The sequence below is a fragment of the Pogoniulus pusillus genome, chromosome 9 (assembly GCF_015220805.1).
Source record: "Pogoniulus pusillus isolate bPogPus1 chromosome 9, bPogPus1.pri, whole genome shotgun sequence".
Taxonomy (NCBI): Eukaryota; Metazoa; Chordata; class Aves; order Piciformes; family Lybiidae; genus Pogoniulus; species Pogoniulus pusillus.
Genome location: NC_087272.1, coordinates 15,266,955 through 15,292,334, shown reverse-complemented (window position 1 = coordinate 15,292,334; position 25,380 = coordinate 15,266,955). Strand labels below are relative to the sequence as shown.

The window sequence follows — 25,380 nt, the reverse complement described above, 5'->3', positions numbered from 1 at the left end:
TTTTAAAAAGGTGAGAAAGCAGAAGTATGACCACCAGTGTCAGAGAAAAGGAGAAACTGCTTCAGGTGTTAGAGCAGGTACTCCTTTGTCACCCATGAAAGAGATCGCACTGGAGTAGATACCCACATTGCAGCCCATTGAAGAACCCATGTCACAGGAGGCAAATATTTTCCTGAAGGAAGCTGCATCAAGTGGAGAGCCCATGGTGGAGCAGGCTCCTAGCAGGAGCTATGGCTCACAAAGGACCTCATGTCAGGGTACAATGGAAAATATGAATAGGAAGGTGTGACAAAGATGAACTGCTGCATAGTGACTGCACTACTGTCTCCTCCATCCCTTACAACAGCAGTGGAGAAGTTTTATTTTGACTTTTGCCTTTCTGACTACCCAAATCTCCTTTAATTGGAAATAAACTAAATTACTCTTCACCAAGGCAAGTCTGCTTTGCCTTTGGTGGCAACTGCTAAGTGATCTATTTTTCTTTATTTCAACCCATGACTATTTGCATCCTACTTTCCTCCCCTGACCTTCTGGGGAATAGAACAGAATGTGTCTAGGTGGGTATCTGGACAAGGTCAACCTATTAGTAAACCAGGACCAGCATGGAAAATACAGCAACAATGAAGATAGCAGAATCTGTAGTTCATACTAAGAGAACAAGGGAACTTAACCTTGACTATATGTATCAAAAGCTACTGAGAAGCATAAACAGTATTTTTCATTCAAACTGGGCTGCAGATCTACTTTTTCATACAGCATAATTCAAAGCTTGCTTTTTAGTGGGAATATTTATATGGACAGCCTCATGAACCTCACCTCAGTGAAAAACCATCTTGAAAAATCTCATTTGAAGGAAATGTGTTCCTGGAAAAATCTCAAGGTTCACTTCATCTTCTGGTCAAAGAAGCCAAAAGCCTAAAAGTCACCAACATTAAGACTCACTTTGAGGAACAAAACCCTTCTCAGCAGAGAAGTCATATATTAAACAGAAAAATAATTTTTAAGTGTCTCTGCTGCAGTGGCAAGAGCAAAGAAAACAAAACTTGTGGAGCCTGGTGGTTATGTCATAAATATCTATTCTGCTCTCAATTACACCGTTTTAAAACCAGGCTAATCCAATGGACAAGCAACATTTCCTGTCACATACTGGTACAACTGGGATGGCAAAGACAAAAAGAAATGCAGAGAGATGGCCGAATGGTATCATATGACTTAATGCTAATTCTGTCCTTCCTGTACTGAATAAGATTAAGAGAGTAATTTTTATGTCAGCCAGCATAATCTAACTACACAAATTACATTAGCCAGTTTTGCTAGTACATAGTTCATTACAGAGTTTTTTTGACGTGCACAATGGAAGACATTGAAGCGTCTTTATTCTATAGAAAGCAGCTGTGCCAGCTGTACTACATGAGAGAAACCCATTCCTGAGTATTCCAGAATGAGATACTCTGAGCTTGCCAGTGCATATTGCCTATTTATCCCATTTGAATTTCAAAAGGAAAAAGAAATACACACACACACACAAAAAAAAAAACCACCACAAAAGAAACAAACTCAAACCACCAACCTGAATCTAAAAATGATCAGAAAAATCCTAAGGTTACCTTAGGGTAACTCACTCCTCCATCCTCTTTTTTTTTTTTTTTTTTTTTTTTTTTTTTTTGAGAGCATGAAGCATACTTGGCAGTTTTACTACTACTCCCTTTAAATCTTATGCAGTTATATATTTTGAGTTCCATCGACCTTGATTTTAAGAGGGATGATGCCAGGATTTCTTTTCACATTTTGAATTCTACATTCAGCCATATCAGTGAAGCCAAATAACACCAAATGGACTTTCAGGGAAGACAGATCAATCAAATGCTTAGAAAAATCTTTGAGGTTCACCGAGTATTTTGCAGCACATCATGTTGTTTTAGCTCTATGACCTAATATATTAGAAGGGAGGTGGTGGGGTGAATCAAAAAGAAAAAAAAAATTCAGGTCTTCTGAGTGATCTTCTCTTGAAAGTGGTTTCTTCATAGTATTCTCCTATATTTAAAAGTTTATCTTTCACAAATCTTGAAATGTAAGGAAAACAAGGGCATCTCCCTTTCTTCCTCTCACACACACATGGAAAATCATCTATCCCTCTCCTCTGTTCCCTGAAGGGTGTGAATAAGAAAAAATGTCTACTAATAGGAATGAGCAGGATTTATTAAAGAGATCTAATGCAAGTGAAGAAACTGCTAAGAGGGTCAAAGGTTATGTGCAGAGCAGCCCTTAAAAAGAACAGGTATTAAAATCTTCAGATATTAATCCAACCTGTGACCCTAGTCACTAGTTAAAATATCAAAAGTTATTGCAACATTAACCACCAGACATTTTAGAAATGTTCAAACAGCTTTTGCAAGCCTAATTAAATCTGCCCCCAAACCTGTCACCCAGTGGAGAAAAATAAGATGGGAAAATTCATCATGACTCAAAATGAAGAGGTAGGTGGGATGAGAATAGTGACACTGGCATTTATTATAGAAGAGGATTATTATAATCAGCCCTAGCAAACAATCATCTCTCAATCTGTGTAGGGATGAGCTTCTCATTTTCAGTATGTTAAACTTTCAATGCCAAGGAATGGTCTTATCCTGAAAAGTAGTTTATGCCTGTTTTGTTTCAAATAGTTCCACCAGGGAAATGCTGTGTTTGTACTCTAGCACATAGCTTCAGTCTAGTTGGGGGTGGAGTTTTTTATGTTATTCTCCCTGTCTAACATAAATGTTTTTTGAAAAATGAAGGGGCACTAACAAAGAGTTAGGTACCTTTAACAGAAGCAAGCATCTTTATTTAAAGTTACATGTTACTATTCCTAATGTAAATGAGATCTACAACTTTTCAATTTCTTTATTCATTATTCATTCTAAGAAAAAAATATTAAAAGAACATTAGTGGCATAATTAGACACCAATGTATTAAATAAAGCCAGAATTAGTAGTCCTCAGAATTCAGAGCAATAATGCCAGCCAAAGTGCCTGCTACCTGAGTACACATGGCACTCAGACAGAGTCTTGGAAGCAAAATGCTTAACCTGTGATAGAGAAAGTAGCACAATCTTATATGGTTCACACAGATACTATCGAAATGCTGACTTTCAGAAAGAGAAAATAAGATGCAAGTTATGCTATCCTTCTTTCCAATCAACATTCCTACTTACATTTACTTTTTACATTTTCATCTCTTCTCTGACATAGCTATTTTCATGCTTGCCTATTAAGTGCATCTCTGATCTACTTAATGTCTGACATACAGTTTTCCAAAATTACCTCATTTTGGGCATACTAGGTATTGCAGTCTTGGCTTTGCTCTACTCTAATATAAAATAAGAATGTGTGCATTTCCATTTGGGAGTACAAAGATGTTAGCAGCTATACTTTATTATTCAGAGGTCATGAAGAATATTATAATGAATGATTGAAACTGGATAAGGTGCTCCAAAAGGCCATAAAAGTTAAAATGAATGCATTACAGAATTAACTTTACAACACAGCCAGTTTTCAAATGATACCATTTTGTCTTGAAATTTATATTTGAAGTGAGAAAACAATTAAAAAAATTACTTCTCAAAATTATGATATAAAAAACAAACAACCCAAAGAAAAAAAAAAGCCCAGCCACACACAAACACCTCAAACCGAAAAACCCAACCAAAAACACTAAACTAGTTTTCCTTGCTTCCTTGGTAAATCCTTGCTTTGTTCATCCCAAATGAATAGCATTTTTGCGTCATTGGTTTCAATAACAGCAGTAGGGCATTACACTGAAAGAAAATGTCTGAGGTTTTCATATTATGATGTGCATCACTTATCTTCCTTGTTTACGGTCATGAGTTGTTCTGGGGTAGAATACCTTTCTTAAAGATAATTATTTCTTTTTTAAAAAATAATTTAAAAAGCAATCAGAAAGTACTGTTGAGTATTATGCTCTCTACTTTCTTCCTTTAAGGAACACAGAATTAAATCTCTCTAAATGCAAGTCAGTGCCTTTCCCAGAAAATCTATTTGATTAGTAAGAAACCTCAAATATAACAAGATGTAGAAGAGATGAAAAGTAACATTAGCTGATGTGTATCAAATCCACTCCAATTTTATCAAGCAGCTCTAAAAAGTTATCAGTGCTACACTGTGGAAAGAATATAGGGTGCTTCTGTAACATGCTTTCATTATTCATTAACACAATTCATGCCTTTACACAATGTTTTAATATTCTGCAGGCATAGGTGAAGCAAATATTGGGATAGTTTTGTTTTTTTTAATAGAATGCAACTGAAGCTGTGACACCAATTTAGTATTGGCTGAACTTGGTTACTGCATTACCTAAAGAAAGGTGCTACTCTTTAAAAAAAGGCACAAACAAAAACACCCTAGAAACTGACATAATTTTCACATGAGAATGTGAAGACCTTTACCAAGTCTGGCTCTTCTAACTAAATTCTCAAATGAGACCAAGCACAGAAATTTCATTTACACTAAAATGAGACTTTATATAAGTCAACTATGCTAAAAGGAAGAGATCTTTTCGATTTTCTAACACAGCTTCAAAGCCAAACATTAGAGTCCACATAATATTTCTCCTATTGCTGTATTTTCATGTCTGATGAACTCTCGCCCTAGTACCTCATTAGATTAACTCTGCTACTGTCTGATTGCATGAAACACCAAAACATGTTTCTTCATTGCTGAGGTGAATTTGATCACCTCCTCAACAAATGGTTCCTCACTGTACTTTTAGTATAAGGTTTAACACACTTTTTTCAATTATGTCTTTTCTTTCTAATTGTTTTTATGCAGATATGTGTCCTTCCTAAAGAAAACTGAAGCAGCACTTACACATTTCAGCCAGAGCCAAGACACAATGCAGTCACACACCCCGGTCCAGCATGAGGCAGAACTGGTAGGGATATGGACTTCTATAAGGTGAGCTGCAGGTGACATGTATCCCACTGTCATTGCCTGTGCTCTTCATTAAAACTCCTGCCAGTTACACCAGCCAGCAGTTCTGCTAAACTCTGGTCAAAAAATACACATGGGGATCCTTAAGAAAATATTAAGAGAATATTGATTCTATGGCAGGAGTTCACTGTCACTTAAAGAAGATATTGCCTATAGCATACCCCTTGCAAGCTTCTACTGTTTTGATTCTTTCTGCACCACAGGAGCATAGAAGTTTTGACTGAGACCCTGCAGATGATGCAACATCTATCACACAAGTAGCAGGAAATTACACTTCTGTTTACTAACCAAGGCAGCCCAGGCAAAGATTTAAACAGTCCACAGAGTTGCATCTAATGCATAGCTCTACACTCTAAATCCAAGAAGGCTGTAGCTGTTGAGTACAAACTTCGTAGCACACAATTACTATTAGGTCTTATATCCCAGTCTTCGTGAAGCAACTAAGAGCACATGAGGCATGGCACTCTGATGCCTATGCTGTGGCAGGTCTAGCGATGGTTCATCTCACAAAAACGCCTCTGATGGTATGTAAAATAGTATCTCGTTCAGAGTGCACTTTCATGGGTTTCTGCACTCTTATCTCAATACACACTAAAAGTCCATGCTTATGACAAGGCCTACACATTCAACCTCAGATTTGAAAGTCAACACATGTTAATTGCAATAATAATGTGTTTTAAGTAGGAGCTTGCTGTCACCTGGAATCATGACTGTATTCAGTAGCAACCCTGGTGAGCCTCATAAATAACTGATCATGAGGACGCAAGACACTGAACACGCTGCAGAAAAGGTACTAGTGAACTATCATGCAAATTTTATAGTTAATTTACTTCTACATAGTCTGAAAATCATTTAGACTCAGCCTATAATTTAAGGAACCCTACACCTGAAGAATTTACTGTGCTCCAGGGAATGGTATCTACACAAACACATGATCACGTCAATCAGCATCTAACATATGGCATACCACAACATGCCAGTGTTGTAAAAATCACTTCATTTGACAATATAAACTACAAGCTTCTAAATCTGTTAATAAACTTCAATTAACCACCAAAAAAAAAAAAAAAATTAGTCCTGCTTCAGGTGAAATGGTCTAAAAGATATCAGGTAGGAAGATCTGCTTTTAATTCTATTTCCTTTATTTTAAGTGTAACTAAGGAAATTGTTCACCAAATTAAGAGAAAAATAGCAACTAGTGAAATAGCAAAGTTTTTCTATGGACTAATAACATTCCTCTGGTAACAGATAAACACTGGCAAGATGATTTTCTATGCAATTCCATGATATATGGAAATTTAATGAATCCCTTGTAATTGGTCTTTACCATATATTTAGCTGTTCTATTCATTTGTAAGCTGATGAAATAATATCCAAACATTGAATGGTGCTTTGGTGGATGTTTTGCCCAAATAGTTAAGGATACTGTAGCACAGAATCATATCATTTACCTTGTTTACTACAGCCCAAGACAAAATTACTGGTCCTGGCATTTCAGTTATCTGGAGTTCCTGTGCTCAGGAATTTTCCCATGACTGTTTCCAATACAGAGAGGTTTAAGAGACAGTCAAGTTAGCCATATGTTACTCTGCACTTCACTATCCCAAGTATAACACTTTGACACAAGAGGTTAAAGTATCTCCACAGTATCACTGTAAAGACAAAAGTTAAAGGAAAGTGCAAAAACTAAAACCACGGGTTAATTTAATTGATTTGAGAAAACACAACTTCCTCACTTACTTGCTGAAAATGTGGTTGGCTGTCTACAACTTCAGTCATGTTATTTAATATCAGCTGTTAATGGCTCTCTACACAGGGCTGTAGTAGTTTAATGTGTAATCTGCACCCATGCAAGGAGACAGAGCCTGCAGAAAATTAACATGCTGAATGTCTAATGCTTTTTTTTTAAATTACTTTACACTACTGCATGGAGTCTCTCACGCAGAAATAAAATTGCTTTAATCCATGGCCAAATTTTGTGCGAAATATGAGGAAAATGGGTACATCAACTTATCAGAAGTCTAATACAGTAATGGCAACTTCATTGTTCAGTGACTTGCATTGGCTATCCTAAGCAAATTAAAGATGGCTGAGACCAAAAGAGTTATGTTGTTTTACAACCTGCCAGATATGTTATACTTCAATTTCTCACAAATTCATACACAAATACTCTGCTAAAAGTTACACATTACAGGCGGACATAAGAGCACATTCCAATATATCTTTGACAGATTAACATCAATTTTCTTGAAATAAAGAAATAGCCTTAGCAATGGAAGAAGATAGCACTCCTGTAACATTTTTTCTGCTGCATGGACTTTTATCATGGATCAGCTGTGTTCTGTGATCTCTCAAAAGTATGCATGCAACACATGCAACATAACTCACTTTTTTCTTTTCCTTTTTTTTTTTTTTTTTTTTTTTTTTTTTTTTTTTGGGTATGTGACTATTAATATTGAGGCCAGCAACAGAGAAACCAAACTGGATACCTACTTAATCCGAGGTAAACCCATCTACAACATTCAAAGTCAGCAAAAAGTTTCATTAGATTGATAATAACTATATCTTATAATTGCATACACAGTTACATAATTCTAAAATAAAAAGTATTGCACAGAAGGAGACAAGTCTTAGCTGTGAATATAACTTATATATTGATTTTTTAAAACACTGACACATTTTGAATCCTAATTTGTAAAAGCAGGATTGAACAAGAGATAAGAATTCATCAACATAATAAATTTGCAATATACACACCCACATCAAAAAGTGCAAGCAAACCCAAAATAGTTAAGGATGTAAAGGCAAAGCATCCACACTGTCGACCACAGAGTACCTGTCAATGCAACATCTACCCAATTCAGACCTCAGCTATTTTACAAGTTATATGATAAAGTACTTTGTTTTTACAAAAGCATCACACTAAAAGATCTATGGTGAAGCAAGTCTATTTCTTAACTAGTTACACAGCTTGGCACTTTCCAAGTGGAAACTCCTCCACGAGAGGAGTCTGGAATCATGATGTATCCAAGCTTCCAAAGGACTCTTGCATCTTGCATACAAGTCAAAGCAAGGAACACTGTAGAAATTTGGATTTAGTCTGTTACACTACTCTGACACTGCTATAAAACTGTTAATGAACAAAGAAGCAAATATGCTACAAGCTGCACACAACTTCCTTGTTTAAGACGTGCAGTCTACAAGATATGAAACAGATGACCAGGGATTCAAACAACCAGCAAGGCAATCGGTAGCTCCATTTAATAAGCAGTACTCTGTTCTGAGACAAAATGTTACTGTTTTGCTTCTAGGCATCCTGAGAGAGAGCTTAAGACAGGATTTGAAATGTGATGATAAGATGGCTTAGTGATTAATCATAGGATGTATCTTCAAAACGTAAGAGACACTCTGGAAAAAAAAGCAGAAAAATGCTTGTGTAGAAATGAACTAGTAACAAGCCAGATCAGCAACACAAGCTAACAAATGCCTCAAAACAAATAAAAGATGGTTTATAGAAAAGCAGATAGCCTTGAGGGTCTTAAAAACATGTAACTTGTATGCAATGGAATTCAGCTGGAGAAGGGAATGAGGAAGAGTTGGATCTACCAAGAAAATCATGTCACTTTTCAAAACAATGTTATTTCAACTGCACAAAATTCTATAACAATATCATATAGTTCTTTCCCTCCACACATCTCTCTAAGAGGCTTAGAATTGGGAGAAGATAGTCATGAGTCACTTTCTTTATTAGACTCAAATCTTTGTGATCTAAAAGAGAAATAGAAGGAAGACTGCAGAAAGTAAAGAACTCTCTTCCTGGGTCTAATGACAGCAGTTAAGATACCTGAACAGTTTAAGGAGCTGCAGCCTTTAAATACACTTCCACACTTGCCTGCTTTGATAAGCCATGGTGGTTTTTTTGGTTGTTTGTTTGTTTGGGTTTTGTTTTTTTTTTTTTGTTTGTTTTTGTGTGTGGAAAAAAAATAGAGTTGGGATATTTTAGTGAGACATTAAATCCTCTAAATTTTCATAGTGGCTGAAAGCCAAGACAACAGCAAGAGCCACCACTTTCACATCTGTAGCACTTCTATTGCAACAAGAACAAAATATAGCAGGAAAATTACTTTGTTGAGTAGCAGTGTGGTCTGTATGTGTAAGAAACCTAAGGCAAAGATTCTTACAAAAGATATACTGTAAGATAAGACTTTAGCCACTAATATTTTACCCAAATTCCAGCTAATTTACAGACCAAGCCTGCAGCAGGACAGTATATAGCACTCCAAATCTTCCAGTACACCAAGTAATAATACCTTAGTAATCAATTAGCCTAGGTAGGTCTTGGAGAAAGCATGGGAGAGTTTGTTTGTTTTGGTGACTTTGGGGTGTTTATTTTTCTCTATATAATTTAAAATTAACCTAGAGTACTATTTTAATTAGTTACCATTACTATTTGTATAACATAACTGATGCAAGAAATAGAGGTACCAACAACACACAGTCCATCTCCAGATGAATGAGCAGAAGGCATGGAATACCATGGAACATGAAATGAAAGTTTGTGCCCAGTTCCCAAGAAATTAATGCCTGAGGAAGAATATTTTAAAGCTAAAACCCCCACAACTACAGTCTGCATCCCATGGCTGCAAAGAGAGGCATTGTCGTGATTACCTCTGGATTTGCCTGCCAATAAATTCTGCACACAAATTACTTAAGAACTTTCAAAGGATTGGCAGAGATAATTTATTTTGTCCTGGCCTTATTTTTCCTTAGCAACCATATTTTTCATTTCTACCCTTAGAAAATGATCTAGCAGCCATGCCTCCATATGGAAATAACATTAATTAATATACTTTTATTGTTTATCAGTAGAATATTCTTATATTAATGCCAAAAGATTTCAGAACAAAATATATTTACAAGAAATTAATTATCCCTTAAGCATACAGAAGAAATTGTGAGGTACCAAGAGTTTCAGTACTGCAAGCCTGGTGGATATGAATGGTTACAATATTCCTTCATTTATCAATTCTCAAGGAAGCGCCCATAGCAGACGTGCTTTTCTACCATTCTAAATGTGACTAATGCAAAATCACCAATGCTGGGCTCTTAATCGCTTTACTTTAAAGCTAACAAAAGATCTGGAGACTTACTGTTTCTAAAATTTTGCCAGAATTTATTTGGCACAGGTGGGCTGGACAAGTCATACTGTTTTTATATTAGTTTCATGATGTTTCATTTTACTCCAAATTTCCAGAGAGAGAGGACAAGAGAAAAAAATAAACCCCACACACACTCCAAAAATACTTTGAAATTTTGGAAAAGTTAAGTTCAAATACATGTGCAATTATTAACCCACAAAACATGTGCATTCTGACTTTTGTTGTGCTGACCACTAACAATTAACAGCGTTAATTAGGACACCTGAAGGTGAGATGGGGAGAAATGAGTCTTTTGGAAGTTATTTATTCTCCAGGGTCCATAGCTTGTTAACAGTTTAGGAAACAATCCCAGATTCCTGAGGTGGCATTAAATAAATTACCTTCTGGAACAGCGTCCTTTCCTTAACAGTGATTATGGACACTTTCTGCCACTTCTGCATTGTTTCAAAGTGTACACTGAGTTTCAAATCCCTTTGCAGTCTCCATTTTCAGGTCATAGCAGTTAAGAACACATGAATTATCAAGTACTACCTAGCCTCTGAATAGGTTGGGTCCAGGTTCTCGGACACATTCTAGCTGTTTGAATTTTTGTAACTTGCAACTCCTGGTATCCAGGAATCTCCTCTTTCATAGGGAGAATCTTTCAGTAGCAGAGAATTGCTGTTGACAAGACACACCAAGATTCATGTGCATAGCAGTCCAATAGACTTGGCCTAGTTTGTGAATGTACTCATTCTACCTAAATGCCTTCTGTACATATGTACTTGTAAATAGAATCTTCCTTTAAACTCCCAGTGTGCAGCATTTTAAATACTTCACTGCACCAGGATAGGGCATTTTCACAGCAGTAAGAGATAAACACAAACTCCCTCAAAACTGAAAGAACTCAACTTGTTTTCTCGTGGCATGTCTTATCTACTGAATACACAAAGGGCATTGACATTGGAACTTTCATCATAGACTATCCGCTGAAATTGTCAAGGCATGAACATAGCCTTGACAGTAGTTCAGACAGTCTGAACATACAGCTCTGCTAACAAGTTAGTAGCATTAAAAATTACCTTAGCTTACTCATATCTAAGAGAAAATTGCCTATGAAAACAACCCTAAACTGAAGATACACTAACATGGCAACAACATAAGAAATGGCAGAAATGAGGACCATGATAAAAGAACAGAACAGGAGTCTGTCTCTTTTAGAATCGCTGACCATGACAGAAATTACCTGGGCAACCCAATTACCAAATAAAGGTGTAAAAAACTGCAAAATACGGGTCAGCAGGGAGAGAGTAAATATTTATTTTGTAGGGGATGAGAAAAGTAGAGAGAAAGAATTTTCCAGGGGAAAAGGGCAGGGAAATTACTATAAAAGATAGCAAAATCATTCAGTCAGAAGTGACCAGAGCAGCTGTCAAGCAGTGATGTGCTTGATCACCAGTTTGCATGCCAATAAAACCACTGCTTCAATCATGCCTGCCTCTAACTTATTTGCAGAGTCACAAGCCAACAGATGTATTTTCCCTGGCACCAGTGAAGGAGCACTTTACATAGCATCAGCATGGAAACACCTCACCTTTTCCACTCTTACAGAAAATATTTGCAAAATTTGATGACTCTAGGCCAAGGTCACCATGTTGCAACAATTTCAAGCCATATTTTTAGTGAAATTCATGTTCAGCAAAAATTAAAACCCAAGTAATTTACATACACTAGTCCTTTTGCAGTCCTCAGTGCATGAAGCTTTCCACAGAAAAATTGTAACCTTTACTACACATGAAGTTTGGGAAAGCTTTTTTTAAAAGTTTCTAAGGATATTGTTTGCTACATTCCATAAAATCAGAGATATTCAGGATGAGAAAGAGGAAATGGATTGCCTGTTATATGCTTATCAGCAGGCCTGTCACAGACAACAGAACCATTCTCAAAACACTGACATCTAATCCATCTCAAAAGGAAATATTTTCTATTAGAATAAGCATTCAGAAAAACGCAGAGATATATCTAAACATGACTATAACATTCTGAACATCTGAGAGTCACAAAACACAGACTTTTAAATCTCACTTTGCTATCCCATGTGACTTTTTCAGCTTTCTTGGTTGGAGAAAATCTTTAGTCTGCACGATTTCATCTTCACTTATTCTAGATCCTCCTCATTTTAGATTCTTCTGTTTTATTCTGAGAAGGCAATGTCCAGTTTGAACCAAACTTCTGGCACTTTAAAGCTTACAGGAGCCCAAGTCAAAACCATCAGTGAAAGGATCACCCAGAGAATTTTGCATCCCCTCCCTGAACTGCTGCCTCCCTTCTGGCACATGGATTCAGTGAGCAGGATCTGGGTGCTATCCTGAGATAAAGACAACTTAAGATTTTTGCAAGGTGCATTTTTAAATCCAGATTAACTCCCATATCTCATCCACTGCATTCCACCACAACTATCTGTTTATGTACACAGAGGAAGTTGCATTTGGCTCCTTCAAGTGCCATGCCAGTTTATGTTAACTTCTAGGGTATGAGAAGCCAAGTATCGAGAACTGCCCGACGGCAACACTTTAAATCAAACAAAATGAAGCCACAACAAAACTAAAAAGAATCACCAAGAACCCCAACCCTCACTTAAAAAACAGAATTATTCTCAATAGATTCAAAAAACAGCTACTGCAGATTAAAATTGTTTGGATTAGTGATACTTGAACAAAATACTGAACTGCTTAGTCTGCAATTATCTCTTAATTCTAAAAGCCATTTTTGCATGTGAATTAGCAAGATGACAGCAATGGCAAGTTTGCATTCAATCACTGTTCATAACTTTGGCTTACTTCACTATAAGGATAAAATACACATAACTAGGACAAACAGAAGCTCTCCTTGTCCTACCTTAAAGGTTTATAGTAGTATAGCTAGGACAAATGGCTTTGTATTAGTACAGCTACAACAAAGACCAAAGCCCAGGTAAAGTGATTTTCAAGATGTACACATAAACTTCAGCTGGTGTTTCCTGTTAATCAAAGGCTTTTCAGGCATCTCTACTTATATCACATCTAGAGATCTTTAAGACTTGATTTTCAAAAATTTGACACAGTTCTACAAGCAACAGGTGAATAAACTTCAGAAGAGGAAAAACACTTCTTGGAAAACCAGATTTAAGTTCCAGCTCAAGCATAACGCTTTCACTTAGGAATATTTTGGATGTTAACTGGATTTAGTCTTACATTTAAAATCTCAGAAAAATACAGGTTAAGTTACATAATCAAACCACAGGCTAATCATCATCTCAGCAAAGACATTTTAATATATTTCCCATAACTTAACCATACAGTGTATGGAACCAAATGGTAAAAAAAAAAAAAAAAACTAAAAAAAAAAAGCACAGCAGAATAAACTCCCAAAGAGTTCTTAAAATATTTTTACATTTTTGCACCATATCATGGAGAGTATCAGATGGAGAGACCATAAAAGGCAGATTTCATTTTACATAAACTTCACAGTATTACAGTATCATCAGGGTTGGAAGAGACCTCATAGATCATCAAGTCCAACCCTTTACCACAGAGCTCAAGGCTAGACCATGGCACCAAGTGCCACGTCCAACCTTGCCTTGAACAGCCCCAGGGACGGCGACTCCACCACCTCCCCGGGCAGCCCATTCCAGTGTCCAAACTTGTTCCAAAAGCCACAGATTAAGTCTATTCTACCTTACCACAGAGGAACTAAAGGCCTTGCCATGGAGATTCGCACCAGGAAATACTGAGAGCATGCACAAGAATCTCCCATAACACTTCTCTCTGGAAAAAGTGTTTCCTTATCTGATCAATGTGTCTTAATGGCAGGCAAAAAATTAACGAAGCTTCATTCAGTATGCACGAGCAGTTCCAGAAATCTCTTTAAAATTGTGTAGGGAAAAGTTCTCAGATCCATCCAGGCTTTATGCAGCTTTTGCCATAAATGACAGTGGATACATAACCACTCTCACCTGCATATATCTGCTTCATAAATGTTGAATGATCTACATGGACACTTTGCTTTTCCCCCTCTTTCAGTTTCCAGATATCATCTAACAGAACACTTATTTTAAAAGGAAATTCTTTGACTTCAGATCCAGAGGCTTCATAGCTTCAGAGAAAAAAATGTCAGTCTCTCCCAGAAATAATGGTAACACTGCTCAGAGAACAGATACCAACAGAGCAAAGACTTAACATGAAAATTACTATTACTCAGGTGTGTAAAAGGGAGACAAAATGTTCAAAACAAGTCTTGAGAAAGGACTTGGGATAGTCTAAATTTTATGCCTTTTAGTACTCCTGATTCATGGCTGACTCCAAGACATTCAGAAGTGCAGCCTCCCTCAACCACTGTGCAAAACATAGACAAACCCAGGCATTTTCATGCTTTACCACTACATCGGCAAAAGCCCACATAACATGACTCTTTAAGGTAACATTAAAAATACACAAATTCCTAAAATAGGATACCCCTTCTGTACTGTTACACCACAATTAAAAAAGCTTATTCAACTGAATTTTACAACAAACTAGCTTTACAAAACCAGATGATAACTACACACAGTGAAATGTTTCTTCACTGTATCTGTAAGGCATCATCTCTTCTACAGTAACAATGGCATTGTGCATTCAGACAGTAGAATGTCTAACTTTTGATCAAAAGTGGCTATTTTCAACCACATACAGTTTAACTTGTCTTTAGAAACTAATTCTTTGTAGCAACCTAAAGGAAGAAAACAGTCTCCCATGCAAAGTAAATGCTGCAGCCTTTTACTAGTGTTAATAGATGCTCTTCTTAAGAATGTCAACCATGACTCTAACATCTGTTTAGAGGAAGCAATACTTTGGCATTTAGGAAACATTGTCATCACTAAGCTCTAAAGTTTCTCTCTAGCCACGTCCTTTGTTTCTGTGCATTTTAAAGGGGGAAAAGCTATTTTCTCTCATCAGAAACAGTAGCTTTCAGACAGAGTTGGGCCTTTAAGAAAAGGATCAATGAAGACACATAACAATTAGTTAAAAAAAAAAAAAAGAAAGAAAAACAGCAGCTGGCAGAAGACAAACCACAAGCTAGGCAGCATTGTTTCTGTGACTAATATTTAAACTCTTACAGCTATACAAACTGGGGTAACAAGGAACCTGCAAGAATTACAGTACTAGTAAACACACAGAAGTCATTGTTTATTGTGGAGCTTCACAGCCAGCTCCAGCCTTCCCAGCAAGGCACTGCCCTCATGCTGAGCTGAAAGGAATTTCCATATTTTAAAGACCTAAGTGTGGAAAGCAAGCTATAAAATTATTCGCCCTTTAAACAACAACCACACACGCACAAAGAGCAGGTTACATGTACACAAAACCAAGCAACTGTCAGGGTGTGTGCCATCCAGACCTTTTCCATCAGAAGCTAAACAGGGAAAGGCATGTTCAGATCCTGCCTGGAAAAGAACAAGAGCCTATCTTTGGTCCTAGAGCCTAAGTAGAGATAAGACAACCAGTAATTCTAACTACTTGCTTGACGTAAATCATATAAAAAGTCAGCTGATCATATGTAGCCAAAATTCAGGCATCCTGCAGATGCAGAAATAAATAGAGGAGTCATTTTCCACAGGTTCAAAGTGCTGCCACTGCAGGGAAGCTCAGCTCAGCCCAGCTGACAGCATTGCTCAGTGCCATTACAGAGACCTTTTTCATTGGAGCTCTGAAATTTAGGACAATGCATATAATCGTGTCAGTTCTCTTTATTAAGGGCCTTCCAGAGATGTGTTTGACATTATGTATTTTCACCAGATCAAAGCATCTTAAATGTATGTTAGGCAAAGTAGAGACCATGCTGTACTTTTCCCCTTTCTCTCAAAGTTTGAAACAAAGCATTAAGAAGCAAGGTATGAGCCATTCATCTGTCAAAAAAAGATCAAGGATGATTAAGAGCCTCTGGCAAATAAAGATCAAGGGTAGTTAAGGGCCTCTGGCAAAGCTGATGGTGCGGTCTGTCCCCATCCAACTTTAAAAGGGATTGATACAGAGATCCTTACTGCTATTACAAAATAGAGTTTTTAGAAAGTTTGAATTCATTCTTTTCAAGATCCATGAAGTTCAGTACCTGTTCATCCTGCCTCTAATAATTTCTGCTTTTTCCTTTCTCTCATTGTATTCGAATTAAAACATCTGTAGCAGCTGTTCAATAGCTGCCTACTAGCTCACATTAACAATACTGCTATTCTGAAATGTTGTGTTCCTGCTATTAAAAAAAATACCTGAACAATGACAACAAAACAAAAACAAGTCATGGGAAACTGAATTAAATAATTTACACTTTTACCTGCCTAATCAAAACTCACAGTCATGGTTTGAATGTGTTTAGAGTGGATGTATGAATCCAACTCTACGGATATAGATAAGTAGAAGCTGATCATAGGGAAACAAACAAAAACACTCATTGACTTTAATTTCTACTCTTTGGACTACACTAGAAAATAAACACTGTAGAAATGTCTCTAGAGACTACAGTTTAGGGACTCTTCATGACAGTTTGAGATGCTTTAGCAGATGACAATGCTGACTGATTAGAAGCTATGCAGTTGAACACTTTTTTTCTGTCAGAAAATGCAATTAGTGAAAAGTGAAATAGGTTTTGATCGTCTTTTTTTTTTTTTTTTTTTCCTAAGGGGATAAAATCCCAAACAAGTCAGGAACAGGGAAAAGGGATTTGTTTTGGGTATTGTTTTAACATAGAAAATGAGATCTATGCCTGAAGTACTTAAGGGTAAAGCCTTTAGATTAACCCAAACATGTAGTTTAAGAACTGCATTCAGTTAAAAGATTTTTTTTCTATCTTTTTTCTCAAGTTAATTTTCCTTTTCAGGATAAAAAGAATCATGTTTTGATTTGAAGGAAAAGATGCATTTCTTCCCATATTACTACATCTCCCATAAACTAACACAGTATCTTTGGCTGTTCCTCATCTCTTAGGGAATGTTTGTGGGAATTCCATGGTTCACTGCCTCTTAAGAAAGGAGGGTGAAACCACAAATACTACTACCACGCACTCTTGCTTCTGATGTTTCCTCTGTTTAGCACCTGTAGTGGGAACTGTGTGTCGTCTTTTTTTGAAAGAAAGTAACAGGAAAGACTACTTATTGCAAAAAATCTGTGACATCTGAACAACTATTGTCTCTGTCTCACTGAAGCATATTCAAAATTTCCTAAAAGCCACTGAATGACAGTTTCAGACTGAATGTGCTGAGAATTGTGGTTGAGCTGCCCACATGCAAAAAGGAACTTGCATAAAAATAATGAGCTGAACAGAACCAAAATCAGGGAGCCAGTACAGATCACACAACAAGATTAGGCTTTACACAGATGTAATCTCTGCTGGTTCAAATACCAATGAACTGAACCTTCACTGCATATATATTTCTTACGGAGGTTCTGTATTCATTTGAATTCTTTCTCCTCTGTTGGTTTGGGGTTCTAGTTTTTTGGGTTTGCTGTTTTAGGGGTTTTGTGTTTCGGTTTGTCATTGGTTTGAGGTTTTTTTCATCTGTCCCATTCTTGATTTGACTTTTTACGTCTAGTCTAGAGGAGCATTCAGAAGAATAATCACAGAATTAACCAGGTTGGGAAAGACCTCTAGGATCATCGGGTCTAACCTAACATCTGGCCCTTCTAATTAATTAAATCATGGCACTAAGTGCCTCAACAGCCTCCTCTTAAACATCTCCAGGCATGGTGACTCCACCACCTCTCCAGGCAGCCCATTCCAATGGGCAATCACTCTTTCCACAAAGAACTTTTTCCTATTGTCTAGCCTAAACCTGCCCTGGCGCAGTTTGAAACTGTGTCCTCTTGTTCAGTCACTGGGTGCCTGGGAGAAGAGACCAACCCCTGCCTGGCTACAACCCTACAACCTCCTTTCAGGTAGCTGTAGAGAGCAATGAGGTCTCCCCTGAGCCTCCTCTTCTCTAGGTTGAACAACTCCAGCTTTCTCAGTCACTCCTTGTAGGGCTTGTGCTGAGCCTCCTCACCAGCCTTGTTCAAGCACCTCTTTCTCAAATTGAGGGGCCCAGAACTGGACACAGTAATGATTGAATACACATGGGAGCCTGCGTTTAAAGACCTGCTCTGCAAAATCCAAAGATGTTGCCCTTATGACCAAAGCTTTAGAAATCAAATTTTGGCATGAATTACAGAATACTCAAGTATATTAGAGAGGACTGTGCATCATAACTCAAATAATTTGTATTCTAATGCCCTATAAACTATGACAGCTAATTTACAGAACAAATAAAGGTCATGCAACCACAATGTGGACTGTCCTGAGATTTTTAAGGTAAATACTTTTTTATTAAACATGTAAATACAGCCAAAAAATAAAATATGGGTTATCATCTTATCTGTTTAAAATAGTTTTATAATTTAATATCTACCTTTCAGACCTAAATAAGCATTCTTTATCAATTTGTAGTTAACCCAATAGTATAATATTTAGAACTTTTTTTTCCTTTTAAATGTGGTACTTGGTGCCAGAATTTTATACATCTATGAAAATAGAATGAGGCATACCTCGATTAAGACAAACACACAAGCAAGCAAAACTGCTAACTTTTTCTCAAATTTTTGGAAGGAAACAAAACCAAGTAAATGGCAGGAACCTGTTGACAAAAGATTGTTCTACTTTCTAGATCACAGATAGCAAAGCACCTTTCTTGCAGCTGCTATCAGGCAGCTAGTCTCTAAAGAAGAGTGGAAATTAAGACAGAGTGAAGATTAGACAGAAGCCACCATTGTGGTGTCTGTTCACTCTCAATGGCTCCTCAGGCAACACATTTTGTGGCATGCTTCCTTCCTGTTCCCTGTACTCCTTTTAAGTGACTAAAACACCACCTTCCATATTCCAGATTCTATTTCCTTTGCCAGAGATCTAAAAATTAGGCTCTGCAGAACACATCTTGGAAGCTCTTATTCAAACAACTCACATTTTGTAATAACATCTCTTTAAGTGTCAGCAGAGCTAGATTTAGAGAGATGAATACAGCAAAGCTGTTCAGTAGCAGGCAGTACAGTCAACAGTTTGTACACTGGAAGCGACAGCACATCTTTCTTCCTCTACAAAAAGAATGAAGTGGATTATTTAGTGGTTTGTCCAGAGGCAAAAATGATTAAAAACATCGAACTGGACACTTCTTGAGCAAAGTGATGGAACAGTTCATGTGGAGAGCATATATACTTACTACAACTTAGACAAGGTCCAAAAGGGGCATGTAGAAACATATACACAGCTACTATTGTCAAACAGTGAAGAACTTCTACAATTCCTTTGGTAATTCAACAAAACAAAACCATATTGAGACAGCTAAAATACTCTCAATAAATATTGAAGGTTCACTTTACACCCCTGAGATGCTGCTTTCTTCAATCAAATAGACCGTAAGTCTCAGAGATGAACTGAAATTTCAGAACAAGTGTACCTGCCTGGGACACTTTTAGATTTAAAAGGTTTTAAAGTGGTTTAGAACAATCACAAATGCTTGTAAGTATTGAAGTTGCAGTGTCCAAACAAACTGAGCTTGAGAGGAAGTGAATCACAGTCTTTTTAGAACGTTTTCAAGGGCCTCTCAAAACACCAGCAGTACACATACATTTCAAATGACATTAACTCCTCTTAGAAAATGGCTATGCAACAAAATCTCCTCATCAAGTAATCTAGTTATTGCCACAATGACTCTATTCATCCCAATGATAGAAATCACAGTGGGACAGAAAGCCTTGGTGCTTTCTTTCCTGCCTGCAGACTGAGGTTCTGCAGAAACACACAGCCCCACTGACCTCTTGAGCCAAGGCATATGGGCCATTTTTTGTTGACAAGCCATATGACAACACTTCTGTAGCTTTCAAGTTACTGTGTTCAGTGTAACAGTAATAAAGGATGTTTCTGGTTAGCTCAGATTTAATATACTAATAGTATTCCGCTTCTGCAAAATTTAGTAGTGTAAACATAAACCATTCCAGTGACAACTACCAAATTCCTATGTCTGTAGAAAACTGGCAGTTCATAAATATTAAAGCATGCTGTTTGCAATGAAGTACAACATATAGATGCTATTTTTCCTGAAGACAAGGAAATGGTAACCATCACTGAAATTATTAATTTTTTATAGACCTTTGAATTTTAAAGCCACATGACTGCACTACAATTTTTCCATTAAAATTCAGAAAGTATCTGTTTATTATCCTTTTGATTAATGTGCTAAAGGTAATGGAAACAGCAACTATTGCTAACAGATTTCCCAGTGATAGAGTGGTATTTGCCATTTAATCATCAACACATATTTTTTTTAACGAGTCCTAATATTGCCAAATAACTATCATGTAGCTTCATTAAAGCTAAAACATAGGAATCCTGTTTCAATTGGAGATTGCAATCATGCATCTATAATTTTCATCACAGAAGCATTACAGTGGGGAGAAACACTGCAAGGCAAACTTCCCTTAGGGCTCATTAGAGGGAACTTTTAGTGCTTCCAGAGTTAGAAAGATACACAGTCAGATTTGATAGCTAGTCAAACCATACCTTGAAAGTATTGTGACAGCTCCCAAAGTCCTTCAGCTAATTCATATGACTTTTGCAGTCAGAATCCTTTCCCTTGCAATTTCAATGTGTACTACCCACCTTGGAGTTTTTCCTCAAAATAATTTCCTTCTTGTAATGCTGCCAGAAAGATCCTGAGAGTAAAACATGGACTACTAATAATGAAAAAACATTAACAAAAGTAGTCAAACAAGCTATACAGAAGAACCAAACTGGAACACTAGAACTATATTCTATACTCACTCTCCCCTTACTCTAGTAAGCTTGAGTGCTTTAACAGCAACATTTTCATACTAGAGTTTAAATTCTGATACAAGTTTGTTTTTTTTGTTTTTTTTTAACAGGTAGGAAAACCTCTTCTGTCAAGGTTTGTTCAAACAATTTTTTTCTGATCTTATCTCAAAAATGATCTCTCCATCAAAGCCCAAGTAAAATTTTCTTGAAAGATTTAATGAAATTGTAGAGATAGGACTAAGTACAAGACTGGGAAAGACATAGCTCAGGAGTTTTATTGGCAGGTAAATTACACTAAAACTACTCTATGAGGCTTAAGATGACTTTTCAAAATGAATTCTCATGCATGAGCTTTGGAGGGCTTTAACAAGCTGTGTCTAGGCTATCCTGCTATAGTGCCCAGGTATGTTTTTCAAAGTTCAAAGCTGCAGCTTGCCCATGCTGTGCTGGCCTTGAACCTCATGCAGGGCATTATAAAAGTTACCCTGTTAGAATATTGCACTGGAGAAAAAGAAACTCAGACCCTCCAGTATGTACCTTCAGTCAACCTGGATTCCTTAAGAGACACTTTTCATTATTTCTGTGCCTCATTGTGTCCCCCATTTTCATAAGTGGCACCCCTTTTCAAATAGACACACTTAGCTGACCTACTGTGATCATAACATAATGAACTGACAACAAAAACAACCACATTACATAAGAAGCATGTTCCAGATTGAGTACCAGTGAGTTACACATGCACTTATTACTGGAGCTAGAGCCTCAGTCATTACTTAAGTGATTTACTTTCATCTGTTGTTGAATTGTTCCAGTTCAGTCACTCACCAACTTTCAGACAGAGCACCCTTCAAGGCTGCTGATCTTGATCTAGCACTGCTAGCCAAGGGCCAATGTTACTGCCATAATTGCCAAATAATCCAAGCCTGCTCAGCAACCATCAGCATCCCATAGATGGTTTGCTAATTGAGGGTTTATAACTATAATACTCTTGATTAAACTGGTAAATTAACACTTAAAATATTTGCTGAAGTTTGTATCTCAGAATGGAAGTTGACTGTAAAAAGTAGAAGCTTTGTGCAGAGAGAAACGAAGAGGCTATCAGAGTCGCTTAGTTTTTGGGTGGATGTGGCATCTAAGCAACACCTCACTACACGGAACACGTGCATTATATGGCTTCTGCTGTATTAACAACACTCTTATTTCCCCAAAGATACTGGGAGAAGACTGCAGTGAAAGGGAGCTCCTTCAGGCTAAACAACAGGGAATCTTGCCTCCATATGCAATTAGGACAAAGACAAAAAGATAGTATCAGCATACTGTTACCGACAGCATACTGTTACCAACAGCTACTCTTTTGTGTTTTCACTGAGTGTTTTTGTTTGTTTTGTTTTTAAGAGCATCAATAATGTTCTGCTAATAATAAAAATCAGTTTGCTTCTGGCAAACAAACATACCAGCAACAAACATGAAAATTCATTAAACTCTCAACATGTAGTTGGAAAATACTGTTAATAGAGAAAATGCTGTGTGTCAAATATATGAAGTGTGGGCATTTTCAGAAGTTTTTAAAATATTCATGTCGACCTATCACACACTATGAGAATTTATACTTTTGGGTTTTATGGCAATCTTGAAACCCAGTCTTGGTGGTCAACATTCTTTTAACCCAACTATAAGAGAATTTATGCTCTGCTAAGCTTATGTTGATTCTTCTTTTATTTTCTTTTTTTCCATTTTATTATTTGAACTGCATGTTCAATACACACAACTTTAAAAAAAGCAACCAAACCAACCAACCAAAAACTCAACAAATTGTGGTATGTGCAAAGGTTGCAATTTGGTGAATTTCTTCTAGCAGAATCTGAAATACGGGATTATTTGAAAGAATTACAGAAATACTGTATTTTTCAGTGGAGTTCATTTTAAGTACTTAGGAAAAAAATCAATACTATTTTATTCTTTTCTGGTTGTTTGTTTGTTTGTTTTTATCCCACACTAAAGATTACAAGTAAGAACTCCTCATCTGAGGATGACCCAGCTTCTACTAGGTCAACTGCTCTGTGTTAATTTCCCAAGACAGTGCTGTTTCCTAGTGCAGAGACTTGAGTTAATTGTATCAAAACAGAGAAATCACAGAATAGTAGGGATTGGAAAGGACCTTGGGAGATCATCTAGTCCAACCTCTCTGTTAAAGCAGGCTCACCTAGATCAGGTTACACAGGAATGTGTCCAAGTGGCTTTTGAAAGTCTCCAGAAAAGGAAACTCCACAGCCTCTCTGGGCAGACTGTTCCAGTGCTCTATCACACTCAAACGTTTTCCCTATCTTTAAGTGAAAATTGTTTCAATAGGATATACTGTCCAGGAAACCAATGAGAAGAATACAAGACAACACAATGCAGAAGAGGGAGAAGAGCAGAAGAGAATGCAGAAGAATAGAGCACTTCGTCCACATCATCCTCTTTCATGTGATTTCCTTAAATTCATATAGATCTCAGAATATCGCTTTCAGGCAGCACATTTCTTGTTCTTTCTAAAGGAAGAGTGAAAGGGGTAAAAGTCCTCTGTGTTGTATGCAATTTTGCTAAAGACGACTGGCAAAACTTTTACGTCTGTCTAAGAGACAGTGAGGTACTTGAATAGCAAGCATGGGAAATTCTGTCAGAATATGGATTGGTGCATATAGTGGTTTGGGAATTACAACACACACACACAATTTACTAGACTAGACTCAGTCAGCTGGAAGTTAAGGAAACTATATATGCATCTTAGCACAATTTACAAGCATATATACACACAATATACACATATATTTACAGTTATACACAAGTTAAAAGTAATACAGAAATACAAAATCCCTCCTGCAACAGTCAGACTGCCCAAGAGGCTCCCAACCAACCTTCCTCCCTCCTTTTCTTTCCCTCCCCTCAGAAATAACCAGATAACCTTCCATATAGCTGACATGATAAATCTGCAGAGATCTGAGGTAAGATGTCAAAGAAGACAACAAAGAGGTTAGAGGAAAGGTTAGATCAGGTTACATAGATCTCATGCAAAGGAGCCAAGGCAGATGAAACCAGCCACAGATCCACAGAGAGAAGAACTGAAAACTGAGTAAGAAGTGTGTGAGAAGCGAGTTCCTTATCTATGTTTTGATTATTTACGTCACTCAGCAGAAGAACAAGTGATATAGCTGTTACTGCTATTTTCTTCTCACAACTAAGGATTTAATTTCTTTCATTAAAATATTTCAGTTAGCTGCTGAACTGCAGCTAAGATTAGGAAGATTGACTTGCACAAAAGGTAACCGCTAGCTACTCTAAGAAAGTGTAGTGGCTGTCGGTAGTACACAGAGTTCCAAACAACAACAGTTTAGAGAGCACTACCATTTAAATACCTCCAAGGAAATTCCAGAATCAAAAGCAGTATGAACCTGCAGAATGTGCTGAGGAGACTGCAGTCAATAAAATCAAGAAGATCCTCCAAATTACACTGCAGGATCAACATGGCAGCCTCAACATCCTTGGGAAAAATAAAAACGGTGCAACACAAGCCCTTATCCACTTTTCTTGGACAGATGATATGGGAAAAGGGATAGAGGACATAGAGTGTAGAAACCAAGTTAAATCATTAACTATGCGAGCACTGATATAAAGCATCATGAATCAGATAAGCATAAAGGAGGTGGGTTAAGTTTGAGAGGGTCTTGAAACACTCTCATGGAGAAGAAGATTACAACACTCAAAGATGAGAACATTGGAAACTCCAGCCAAGAATGTGACCCACAACTGATGCCAGGTAGATGAAAGGCAGAGTGGTCAGAGTGAGGAAGAAGTCAGCCTCCTCTCAAAGACCCCAAAAGGTGACCATCAAGTGGCAATGAGCATGCGTGAAGAGGTGGGACATTATGGAAATGAGTTCCAGGAACTGATTGTAATAACTCCACCTATTCCAAGAACTAATTGTAATAACCCTACCCCTGTTCTGAATATGTACAGGGGTACATACAAATATGTATACGGGGGTATATACAAATATGTATATTTTGTAGCATAAATATTTTACCTGAACAAGGTGAAGTTGTGCAAAGGCTTTGGAGGATGCCCTCCCCTTGTCATGCAGCACTGATTAAACATGCCCTACCTAATAACACTTGGTGTGTTGTGAGGTCTCATTTTCCTTAAGCCACGGAAATATCTAAGATACTTAGTTATACCCATAGCATTTAAAATGCATTATAACAGGAAAACAGTAATTTAAAATATTTGATATTTTCATATGAAATTTATCCAACAGTTCAGAGCAGCAGCTGATTAAATTATATGTCTGTTTCTCCGAATAAGAGGCAAAGACAAAAACCATGATGACTGCATTTGAGGTTTTTCTCTCAGCTGTGTGTCACCTGCATTTC

The 25,380-nt window shown here is 37.1% G+C and overlaps 1 long non-coding RNA gene across 1 annotated transcript in view; it reads right to left on the bottom strand.

Annotated features, from left to right (window-relative positions):
- LOC135178102 (uncharacterized) overlaps positions 1-25,380 on the bottom strand; it is a 202,449-nt gene that overhangs the window by 128,239 nt on the left and 48,830 nt on the right. The window lies entirely within an intron of this gene.